This window comes from Jaculus jaculus, chromosome 12 (genome assembly GCF_020740685.1).
Source record: "Jaculus jaculus isolate mJacJac1 chromosome 12, mJacJac1.mat.Y.cur, whole genome shotgun sequence".
NCBI lineage: Eukaryota > Metazoa > Chordata > Mammalia > Rodentia > Dipodidae > Jaculus > Jaculus jaculus.
Window position 1 is genome coordinate 106,313,103 of NC_059113.1, and position 13,091 is coordinate 106,326,193.

Sequence of the window (13,091 nt, forward strand, 5' to 3'; positions counted from 1 at the left end):
AAGAGGATAGGAATATATCCATAACCTGTAAGTCCCATTTTGAGCTAGGAGATCAACTTTATTCCAGAGTCAGGTTTTGGAGTAGGCTGTTCCAGTCTTTGGATCATGTTCTCTGCAGAGATTCTCATGCTAAGGCCCCTGTTACAGAGATGGGGAGGTTGTAGTGAAGACTGTAAGACATGAAATGTACCAGTGAGAAGATCATATGGTAAGAAAGCTCAATGAGGTGCCATTGGACTTAAAGGCCACTTTGGGACAAAAAGGACATAATAGACATCCAGAACATTCTCGCCAACAGTAACACAACCTATATGTTCTCAGATGTCCATAGAATGCTCTCTAAAGTAGATCATATGTTACTGTAAGAAAGGACATTTAAAATTTTAAAACACTGAAACATTATCAGGACTTTTAAAATAACACTGGTGTGAAACTAGAAGGTGGTGACAGGAGTGTCAGAAACTATGCAGATGCAAAAACAGTTTAGCCTGAAAATAATAGAAGGAAAATTGAAAATATCTGGAGACCTGCAAAAATGAAAACAACATGATAAAATTTATGGGAGGCAGCAAAAGCCATGCTAAAAGGAAATTTCATAGCAAGGAATAAGTATACATGATTAGAGGATGTTGCTGATGTTATTCTAAGGAGGCTTATAGATTAAAAATAAGGAAGCTTACTGTTGAGCCATACATATCCACCAAGGCTCAGGAAACCCTGTGGAAAGCAAGGGATAAAGACTGTGTGAGCCACCAGGTGAGGAGTATCCTGAGACACTGCCCTTCTCCACAGACTGACTGATGTGTTCATAACCACGCAGTGAATACCAATTACCCTAACTGAGGAGATCCCTCAGCGGATTGTGGGTGAGGAAGAGGGTTTATAAGAAGGTAACATGAGACAGCACAGCACCGAGGGATCAAGGTGGGCACTCAACATTGCTGAGATGTAAGTCACCTTCAAAGGCGAGCCTAACAGATAACTGCAGATCGCCCAACACAAACTTTAAAAGCTAGAAGAGCTTGGAATGATGTGTTCCAAGGTCTGAAAGATAACAACTGTCAACCCGGATTAATTAATCCTGCAAAGCTATCTATCCAAATTGATGGAGAAATAAGGACATTCCACAACAAAAGCAGGCTAAAGGAATTTATGACAACTAAACCAGCTGTACAGAAAATACCTGAAGGAATTCTTAATGCTAAAGTAAAGCAAAACACACACAGGAGGAAATAGAAAAAAATAAACCACACTCAAACAACAGTTAAAACAAATGAGTAAAGGGAAAACAGGAAAGACTACAAAATGAGAAGAATGGTGAGAATAAATGCATACCTTTCAATAATAACTCTTAGTATCAATGACCTCAATGAACCAACCAAATACACAGGCTTGCAGACTGGATTAAAAGGCAAGATCCTGCCATCTGTTGTCTCCAGGAAACTCATCTGTCGATAAAAGATAGACACTGTCTTAAAGTGAAAGTATGGAAAATGGTACTTCAAGCAAATGGGCCTAAGAAACAAGCAGGGGTTGTTATCAACATTATTGAGGAAAGATAAAGAAGTTCATTTTATGCTGATTAAAGGAACACTCCAACAGAAGGACATTGCAATTCTAAATATATATGTACCTACCCAGTTTCATCAAGCAAACACTATTAGACATAAGGTCACACATAACATCAAACACAATTGTAGTGTGTGACTTCAATACCCCACTATCATCAACTGACAGCTCATCACTACAAAAAATAAACAGAGATACATCTGAATTAAATGATGTCAGAGAGCAAATGGACCTAACAGATATCTACAGAACGTGCCATCCAAATGCTGTAGAATATACATTTTTCTCAGAAGCACATGGAGCATGCTGTATAATAGAAAATGTATTAGGACACAAAGCAAATCTCAACAAATATAGGAAAATTGAAATAATCCCTTGTACTCTATCTGAACCCAATGGAATTAAACTGCAAATCAGCAACAAGAAAAGCTACAGAGCATAAAGAAATTCATGGAGACTAAATAGTATATTATTGAATGATCAATTAGTCATTGAAGAAATCAAAAGGGAAATCAAAAAATTCATAGAATCATGTGAGAAAGATAATACAACATACCAAAATCTTTGGGACACAATGAAGGCAGTCCTAAATTATCATGGGAAGAAATACAGATGGCATATAAACTTCTAAAAAAGTGTTCTTCAACTTTAGCTGTCAGGGAAATGCAAATTAAAACTACTTTGAGATCCCTTCTCTCTCCCGTCAGAATGACTACCATCAAGTAAACAAATGAAATAATAACAAATATCAGAATAGAAATAGGCAAAATAGAAACTAAAATAGTAATACCCCATGTTGACCAGATTGAATTTTCTGAAAAGTTAAGTACCTTTAATCCATTAAGAAAAAATACTGAGGACACAAATTAAGTGAGAAATAAAAGAGGAAATATTACGACCAGTAACAACAGAAATACATATGTTCTTAGAACATTTTACTCTACATTATACATAATTATGTTCCAAAAAATTTGATAAATTCCCACACATATATAACCTCTCACGACCAAGTCATTAAAAAATTTTTAAAAATCTGAAATGGCCAATAATGAGAAGCAAAATTGAATCAATAATAAAAAAGAAAAACTTCAATTGAATAAACTACCAAAATCTGAGGGGAGTAGTCATGCACACCTTTAATCCCATCACTCTAGAGGTAGAGGTAGAAGGATCACTGTGAGTTCGAGGCCATCCAGGGACTACATAGTGAATTCCAGGTCAGCCTGGGCTAGAGACCCTACTTAAAAAAAAAAAAAAAAAAAAAAAAAAAGTAAAGAAATAAATATACCAGTATCTGCTTGTTGTATTAGTAAATTCAATCAGATGATCAGATATTTAAGAACTAATTACAATCACTTGCAAGCTTTTTAAATGTATTTTATCATAAATATGTGAGATGGTCAATAAAATATGTAGTGAGCAAAAATATCTTTCTGATTACTGCACAGCGCTCAGGGCTTCCCATACCAATAAGTAACAGCTTTGCTAACTTCTAGATCAGTGTTCTGGGGTTCTTATTCACACAGAACTACTTGATATGATTCATGTCCTTTTTGATAAACTATGGTCTGTATATATCAACATGCCTGTGCTACATATCTTATAGATTTCACCATGACAATAATTGATGAGATTAACTGTCTTTTCGTTTCCTTTGGTATTGTGTTTTTAGCGTGTTTGCGCACGCCACGCTGCACACGAGCAGGTCACGGGGCACGCTTACTCTCCTCCACTTTGCCGGAGATGGGGCCCGGCTGGCTTCTGTTTAATTTTATGAACGAGGGCCTCCTGTTTACTGTTTCCCTTACTGGAAACATGCACTATAAAAAGGAAACACATCCCTATGCCTTCCATTCTTTAACACTAATGTGCTGTCATTTAAAATTTACTTAAGTGGTATCTGTCAGGGGTCTCTGGAAGCTTTTGAAATAGTTGACAGATGTTGTCCATGTTCGCTGAAGATAGCTAGAATTAATAGCTTAATCTTTTAAATACTTGATATTTTTAAAATATATGCTATATTAAATTAGTTTCATTTTAAATTTATTAAATATGTATTAGTTTCTGTTTCATAATAAAATGACTTCCTTACGTATTTTTTAAACAGAATGAAAGTTTATTTAGTATACCATAAAGGGTAACAGGCTGGGCAGTAACAGTAAATCTTACTGTTCATACATACTGTGTATAATACAAACATAGTCAAAATTATTTCTATAAGATAGAAAATAAATATGTATTTTTCTTGAATTCATACATGTTAACCATTAATTAGAAGAAATTGAAGCAAAAATATTATAGAGGTATAATTTATGTTTAAAATTATCGAAGATCTTTTCAGAGTATATTAAATTATTCTATGAACTTCGTTATTTGAGTCTCAGGTAGCTCATGGTAGTCTGGAACTCCCTCTGTAGCTAGACCCTGAACTGACTCTGCTGCCTCTCCCCCTAAAGATTTTATACTTTTAACTAAATAGCTAACATCTTAATTTTTATCAATTTTTATATTTGCATTAAACTCACACCTAAAATATTTTTCCGTAGTGTACTTCTCTCTTTTGATTTTTTACAGCTTTCAAATGAAACTGCTTTAATTTGAAAACACAGACACTACCGCCCTCAGCCGCATAGCTGAGAGGCAGGTTCACTCTGGGTACGAATAGACATGTCTTTCTTTTGTGTATGGCTTTGATGTCCCCCCGTGTTGACCTACTCTCATTATCACTGCGCGTTCTGTCTTTCATCCTCCAATAATCACTCCATCTGCTGTTCAGTGAACTTGCTAAAGCATAATCACATATTTCTTCCACTCCTTACCTTTCTTCTCTAAAAAGTCTTTCTTGTGTTTCACTATAGCTATTTTCTCTTGTCTAAGAGCCATAAGCAGAAAACATTGACATGATATTTTTAGTATCAAAGTCATTTAAGTACACATTACAAAGAAAAACACTTTTCTCTTTTTTTGAACTTAACATAAAAACTTGAAATAGGACATTGATCTTACCTTTTAATTTTGGAGCTCAAACTACAAAGCTAGACTTTAGAGATAAATGTGGTTTTTGCTCTCATACTAATCTTTGGAAAAATATGCTTTTAATGTTGTCTAACAATTGTTGTCTAAGCAGTAAGTATCACTAGGTGGGGATTTTAGTGGGAGAAACAAGTACAAATTGCACAAAAGTAATTTTTAAGGAAATTTCATTTGGTCTTTATCATTATTTTAATATGGGAGGGGGGTTAAGAAAGGTCTTATGCTAGCCTAGGCTGACCTAGAATTCATTATGTAGTCTCAGGGTGGCCTTGAACTCATGGAAATCCTCCTACCTCTGCCTCTTGAGTGCTGGGATTAAAGGTATGTACCATTATACTGGCTATTATTTTAATTTTTATCCTGTTAATTTATGCAGGTAATTTTGTTTAGGTTTACACAGTGATAGAAGTTTACATATATCATTATGCTATCTAGAGTAATTAGTGAATGTGAATTTAAGTCTCTAAGCCATATTTTTAGATAAGGTTTTATTCTTGAGATGTACATATTTATTGACAAGTAATCACAATAGTTCCAGGGGTAATTATTCCAGAAAGATGTTGTTATTGTAGCAACAAAATATTTTGAAGCCTTGCTTATTTTTAATAATGTGCTCAGAGAATTAGCAGTTATATTATAAGGAGTATCTGACAAATTTTCTGTGTAGCAGAAAAGGAAAAGAAATCTTTCCTTCTCATATACAACCAGCTTGGTGTATTCACATACACATTTATTTTTCTTATGGATTGATTCTCTACTGTGTAACATTAGTAGGAACATACAAGTAAGTCATTCCTGGATTAGATTTATTTTTGTTAAAGTATGTAGACAAGAATAGCTTTCAGAGAAAGTCATTAGGTCAATTAATATCTTCACAATAAATGTCATTTATGCAATACATCATAGGAAATAAAAATATAAAACAGTTTTCCCTGGTCAGCTTTAACCTGCCTGTCTGCTTCTCTACCAATGAACTTATTGTTTTTTGTTGTGATGGTTCTGTGACTGTCAGACTGCGGGCAGTCACTTACACATTTTAACATGTCATTTGGAGCACTGTAAATCCATGTGTCCAGGCCATGGTCACTTTTATTTGACACAGAAGAAACCCTTATCCCCTTTGGAGAAAGAGTTGTTTTGTGTTGACAGGCTTAATTTTCTGGTCCATTTACCCTGCATGCCAACCCACTGTATGCTGAGGTTGCCTTTTACATTCCATGGAAATACTTCTAGTTAATATCTGCAAAGATCCCCCGTCAAAGGAATTGATTTTAGTCTTCGCTTATTGAGCGTTTATCTTCCACTGGGACTATAGTGCTGACCACTTACCTACCTAAACTCTCTTCCACCTCCCTCCTTGATCTCATGATTAAGTAACTGTTCTCATCTTCTCATTCATTTGTTTGAGATCATGTTAATGACCCCTCTTTCTGACTTTAAATGTGAGCCTTCTTCAAGATTATTTTCATTCATATTTCCATCCATTGATTTGTTTGGGAAATACTGTGCCACTATAACATTTTTGTGTTGTGCTCCGCACTGAAACCAGAATGATCAATGTGCTTTTAAATTTGGTTTGGTCAGAATGCCAACAGTACTATAAAACCAGGACTCTAAATAACCTTCTAAAAATGTACAGCTATAGTTAAGCACTCTGGAGGAAGGAAATAATTTTATATACACATATGCAGGGACAACCACAGCCATTGCCCTTCTTCTGTGAACTGTGGGATAATGACAACTCCCCCATCAGTTTTATTGCATTAGAAAGTTAAGAGAAGGTGGAAAACTTTCAGGCACAATGAGCCTGCCTCCTGGTTGGCTCTATTGAGATTGCAGGTGCAGGCTCACTTAGAAGGCAATAGCAAACTCAGTGCTCAGAAACTGACTTGCTTTAATTTTGGTGACATTCATGGATGTCATTATCTTAGTAGAATGCAATTTCCCACACTAAGTTCTGAGCTATCCCAAACATAAGAAGTATAGCCAAGTAATCTCTTCCCCAAATATAGACTGATCCCAAATTTCTAAAATCTTATCCTATTTACCTCCTAAACACTTTAGTACCAATCAAATAAGCCACGTACACTTAAATATCTTTCAGTACAAAAACTGGCTGATAATGCTTGACCTGTTTCAAGAGAATGTGTAAATTAAGATTGTAAATTTAATCAAAAAGATAGGTGGAACCAGGTAGGGCGGCATGTGCCTATAATCACAGAACTCAGGAGGTAGAGGTAGGAGATTGCTGTGAGTTCGAGGCCACCTTGAGACTACATAGTGAATTCCACATCAGCTTGGGCTACAGTGAGACTCTACCTTGAACACAAACAAACAAAAAAAGATAGGTGGGATACAGAAATCATATGATACTTTACAATTGTTAGCTCTAGGTAATAGATTATCTTGATCATGTAAGCAGCTGTGCACACACACACACACACACACACACACACACACAAATATCAAGACATAAAGGGGAGGACAAATCAGGAAAGAGAAGGGGTTTAGCAGAAGTTGGAAAGGAAGGTAATGTGGATAAATAAGATCATAACATATGGACATGTATAAAATTATCACAGAAAACAAAATAGGCAAATACTTTTGTAAAACTATACAAAGATAAATTATCTTATAACTCTATATATGGTTACTAAAAATAGCAAGATAAACTTTTATGGAGTTGATTATTCTAAGACATAAGATAATATTGTTAAAATTTTATATTCAGTTTGACTTAATTCCATGAGCCAGAAATTAGTCCTTAAAATTAGAACCATGTGCTCTGTGTTTAATCAGTGAGCTGTGAGGAAAACTTATAAACTTTGTGATATTATATGTATTTTATATATTTATGTACTGTACATCATGCTTCTGGCTAGGAGATGATCATAAATGTAATTTTCTTAGAATGTTTCATCAGAAATGGAATCCAAACAATGATCATCTAGACATAATCTAATGTGACAAAAAATCTTCACTAAAAATGTCTATTTTAAATAAATTATAATTGAAAATAATATAAGGAAAAATTCAACTCTTTCACTCCTATTTATTGAATAACAATAACATTAATATTAATTATACCAACCTTTGGAGTCAGGATTTTAAGTAATTTTCAAAGTGAGAATATGGTATTAATTATGCCACTTAACATTTTTATGAACACTATAGCATTTCGTTTACTTTCTTCATCACCCATGCAGTCCTTAAAACACTTGATGAGAAGAGAGAAGGATACAGAGGGAGTGATCAGGAAAGAGCACAAAAGAGCAAAAGAGAGAAGCTGTCATACTGTGTGGCCCATTGGCTTAATTATCTATAGTGGGCTCTGGGTTTTCTCCATTTTTTGATCACAGCAAGATAGTCATTGGTTAGAAATATGTCTATACCCTAGCAGTCAAATGATCTGCCATCATATTATAAATTTTAAGCAAATAGCTCGGGATTAGAAGAAGCAATTGGATTTTTTTTTAATCCCAACTCAGAGCCCTCATGCTGCTGCCATTTCTTTTATATAGATATAGATATAGATATAGATGATATAGATATTTACTGACAACTTCTATACTTACAGACAACAAGCCATGGTTTCCCCCCCTCCCCCTTTCCCATTCATAACTCTGTTCTCTGCCATATCCCCTCCCTCTCTCCAGTAGTCCCTCTTTTAATTTGATGTCATCATATTTCTCTCCTACTATGAGGGTCTTGTGTAGGTATTGCTAGGCACTGTGAAGTCTTGGATATCAAGGACAATTTTTGACCATTTCTACCACCTCTACACTTTCACTTAAGTAACACTTTAAAAAAAATCTATGTATTTTATTTCATTTCTACTCTTGTCATGGTCTCTAGAATATAAACTCTTAATACTGACATAATGACTTTTATTTTTGCGTGCAATATGTAGATTGGATTTTGCCAATTTTTAACAAAAGCATACCAGCTAGCCAGGTACGGTGGCACATGCCTTTAATCCCAGCACTCGGGAGGCAGAGGTAGGAGGATCACCGTGAGTTTGAGGCCACCCTGAGACTTTATAGTGAATTCCAGGTCAGCTTGGACTAGAGTGAGACTCTACCTCGAAAAACAAAACAACAACAACAACAAAAACAAAAACATGCCAGCTAATAAAGACACTGATAATGAGAAAATCTCAGTGGGAAAGAAATATTTTGAAGGATTTTTTTTAATCCAAGAAGGGGAAGGAAGCACTCATATTTCAGCATGGGATCTACAGAAACCTATGCAAAATAAGTAAATCCTTCAAGCAAAGCATGTACAAATTGTACGAGAGCACTGTGGAAAATTTGTATCAAAATGGCTGTATCCACCATCTTATAATTTAGCAGCAGGCACTTAGTGTTTTCACCTGAGATTTGGGTTGTGTGGCGATGTTTCCTCCTCAGTTTTTGGTTGTGTGGTAGTGATTTCTCCTCAGCGTCTAGTTGTGTCCTAGTGTTTGCTCCTCAGGTTTTTATTGTGTGGAGTTAGAACTGAGAGCCTTAGCAACTTGCAATTTTCCATATTTGTGCTTTTTACCCATAAAGAAAAATAGTCATGGGATCATTTAATTAATGGCAGAACTTCATTCAGAGGACTTACTTGAGTATTAAATATTTTCACAAGTATATGTTTCTCTGGATAAGTCTCTATTACAATAATAAATGCATGAAATAAAACCTGACTATTGTTTTATCCCTATGTGCAAACAGATTTTTTTGTTTCCACTTATGAACTAGTTGTCTTATTTTCACTTTTTGCATGAAATAAATAATAAATGTATTGGCTTTTCTTTATGCCAAAAAAAAATCGATGCAAAATGATCCCTTGAGTGTTTTAAAAGTGGACATTCTAAGAAGTCCAAAATGGCCATAGAATGTCAAGCTAGACAGCATGATAAATCTGTAACATGGAGTTTTGGAGATGTCTTGGCAGGTAACACGTTTGCTGTGTCCACGTGAGTAGAGAACCTGAGTTTGAATTCCCAGCTAGAAACCTTGTAAAGCCACATGCAGTATCACCACTCCTACCATGAGATGGGAGGCAGAGCCAAGTTAATCCCTGCAGGTTTATGGATCTGCCAGCACAGTGAACAATGAAAGAGCCTGCCTCAAAACAACATGGAAAGTGAGGACTGACAACTGAAGACCTGACATGCACACACGCACTGTGGTGTGTGCCACATGCATCACACACACACACTCAACGATTAGAGAAAATGACTGTGAAGGCATTTTAATTGGATGTGTGTCTCTTTTAGTTAGACACATACAGTTCATGGCTACATAAGAAATTTTCTCCAGCAAAATGACATGTCAAAGCATTTTTATACTTGTGTTCATTGAATTAGAATAAAGACAATGGTATGAAATGGAATAGAATTTTTAAAAAATATTTTATTGTTATTTATTTGAGAGAAAGAGAGAGAGAGATACAGAAACAGGCAGGTAGAGAGAGAGAGAGAATGGGCACATCAGGGCCTCTAGTCACTGCAAAGGAACTCCAGACACATGCGCCCCCTTTGCATCTGGCTAACGTGGATCCTGGGGAATTGAACTTGGGTCCTTTGGCTTTGTAGGCAAGTGCCTTAACCACTAAGCCATCTCTCCAGCCCTGAAGTTGAAGTTTTAAAAGTAATGCTATTTGTGTGAATTAACTCACAAATGAAAGTAATGTTTTGTTGTGGTTGTTGTTGTTTTTGTGAAGGGAAAGAAAGACAGTAGCCTTTAAAGAACACCAGCCCTAAAACAGAATCACCTGAGCTACGTGCACACAAGGGGCTGAAGGGAAAGCTTCGTCTTCCCGAGAGCTGTACACATCATCAACTAGCTAGAAGCACGTGCTTCCCCATGCCACATAGGTCACTCGCTTTTATCTTTGAACTGTCATTTTCAAAACCTAAAGAGAAAAACAATTCCTTACATTTCAGTGTCCATAAACCTCGGGCTTCCACATAAGACACTTCAGCCTGAAAGGTCCAAGCCGTCTTAGAGTCAAAACATAAACTGAATAAAGGAAGGTGGCGTTTTATGAGTTAAAAATCATTTACTTTCTTCAGATATAAATTATAATGATTTCACTTCCTCGGGAAATATATTTCAACATAAATTATGTACAACTTTTACCAGACACACATGCTAAATTACATGATCTTAGATTTTTTTTAAATGTGGTAAAAGTGATTAATTTATACTCTTCACTTTGCCACATAACAATATGATCTGTTAAAATACGTCTTTCTTTTTTTTAAATTTTTATTAGCATTTTCCATGATTATAAAAAAATATCCCATGGTAATTCCCTCCCCCCCACTTTCCCCTTTGAAATTCCATTCTCCATCATATCCCCTCCCCATAAAATATGTCTTAATAGTCACAGAATTATTCTATTTTGTAAAAAAAATAATAATAATAAGCTAAGTAGCTTTTTTTTTTTTTTTTTTTTGAGGTAGGGTCTCACTCTAGCCCAGGCTGACCTGAAATTCACTATGTAGTCTCAGGGTGGCCTTGAATTCATGGTGCTCTTCCTGTCTTTTCCTCCTGAGGGCTGGCATTAAACGTGTGCACCACCATGGCTAGAAAAGTAGCTGTTTTTTTAAGGCAAGCCCAACAGACTGCCCTTTGTTTATGAGAGAGAGAGAAAGAGAATTGGCACATCAGGGTCTCCAGCCACTGTAATAAAACTCCAGACATGTGTGCCCTCTGGTGTGAACGCGCCACCTGGTGCACTTGCGTCACTTTGTGAGTCTGCCTTATGTGGGACATGGAAAGATGAACAGGAGTCCTTAGGTATTGCAAACAAGAGCATTAACAACTAAACCATCTCTCCAGCCCAGCTTTTTTTTTAATATCACTTTTTTATGAAAAGCAAACCACTTATAATTTTATGCTAGTGTAATTTTCCACTTAAGATTCACTACTGCAAAACAAATTTAATTTATTTAATTAAATTGTACAGACCCACTTTCACGTAAACCAAATAAAAATTGGTTGAAGCATATGGAGCATTGAATTCCATTCATAGCAAAATTGTGAAAGAAAAACATGCCTGGAAGCAAGGAAAGCCAGTGTATTTCATACTTTTGGTTTAAATATGCTACAGAACAGTTTTATTTATAAGTAATTATAATACCATACAGCATTAATTCAAATGCATAGTTAAAAGATAATTTTTCAGGTGTTTTGCTACCAATTTTCTTCCAAAGGCACTAACTTACCAATCTCAATTTTGCCACATACTATTTTAGTGACTCTGGCTCATTTATGTGAATTTACCAAAAGTTAGTGTCTTTATTGGTAAAACTATGCTATGCCTGTGATTCATTATTGGCTCCTGCTGGTAGAAGTAAGGCATGCTGAAAAGTAGAACAGCTCTGGCCACATGGGCTCCTCTTTTAACCCACCCATGAAGGAGGGGAAGGGCTTAGAAAATAGTGGTGAGAATTATAGTTTGATCTTATATCACTTTTTTCTTCTTTGCCACTTAAACTTTGAGGCCACAGGAACATAAAAATGGTTGTAATTGCAGTAATGACATGTCATGCAGCTGCTTGGATTATAGAGTCCCTTTCTTCATAAATGATCAAAGCATTTGAAAACCTGACATTCTTTATAGACTCTGAAACTCAGTGAGAGTGAAAAGAGTCTATGCAAGGTTTAAAACTCCACTCCAAGGGAGTTAGTACTATAAAGGCTCTAGAACACCAGGCTCCACTTGAATTTCAGCTCAGGGTGCATTTTCATAAACTGTATTGGATATTTTTAAATAGTTAATTAATTTATTTCTGCATTTATTTATTTATTTATGTTAGGCAAAGAGGATGAGACAGGAAGATAGAGACAGAGGTTGTCAACAAGTGTTTTCTTTGACTGCTCACCATCTTCTTTTCTGAGATAACATCTCTCCCTTGAGTCAAAAACTCACTTCCATGGGTAGTCTACTTTACCCAGGAATCTCCTGTTTCCACCTCTCAATCCCTGGGATTATAGGTGGGCAACCTTTAGCTCAGCATTTACATAAGCATTTGGGATCTAAATTCCAATCTTCGTGCTTGCCTGATAAACACTTTACATTGTGAACTTTCCCCTAGCTCCTCTTTTCTATTATTTTAACAGATTTCATGCTAGCATTGGCAGGAGGAACCAGATCACTCTGGCTTTGTAGGCTTCACATATGAGACAAACAGCAATGTTTTTTCCATGAAACTGTTAACCACATATGTATTTCATTTTGAAGAGAATATTTGAAAATCAAAATCAGCCAGGCATGGTGGCTCACTCCTTTAATCCCAGCACTCTAGAGGCAGAGGTAGGAGTATCACCTTGAGTTCGAGGTCACCTGAGACTACACACTGAATTCCAGATCAGCCTAGGCTAGACCCTTCCTTGAAAAAAAAAAAAGAAAGAAAGAAAAGAAAAGAAAAATGGCAGAAGAACAAAATTGATACAAAATTGTGACTAAGTTTACTTTGGTGTATAACAAAATAA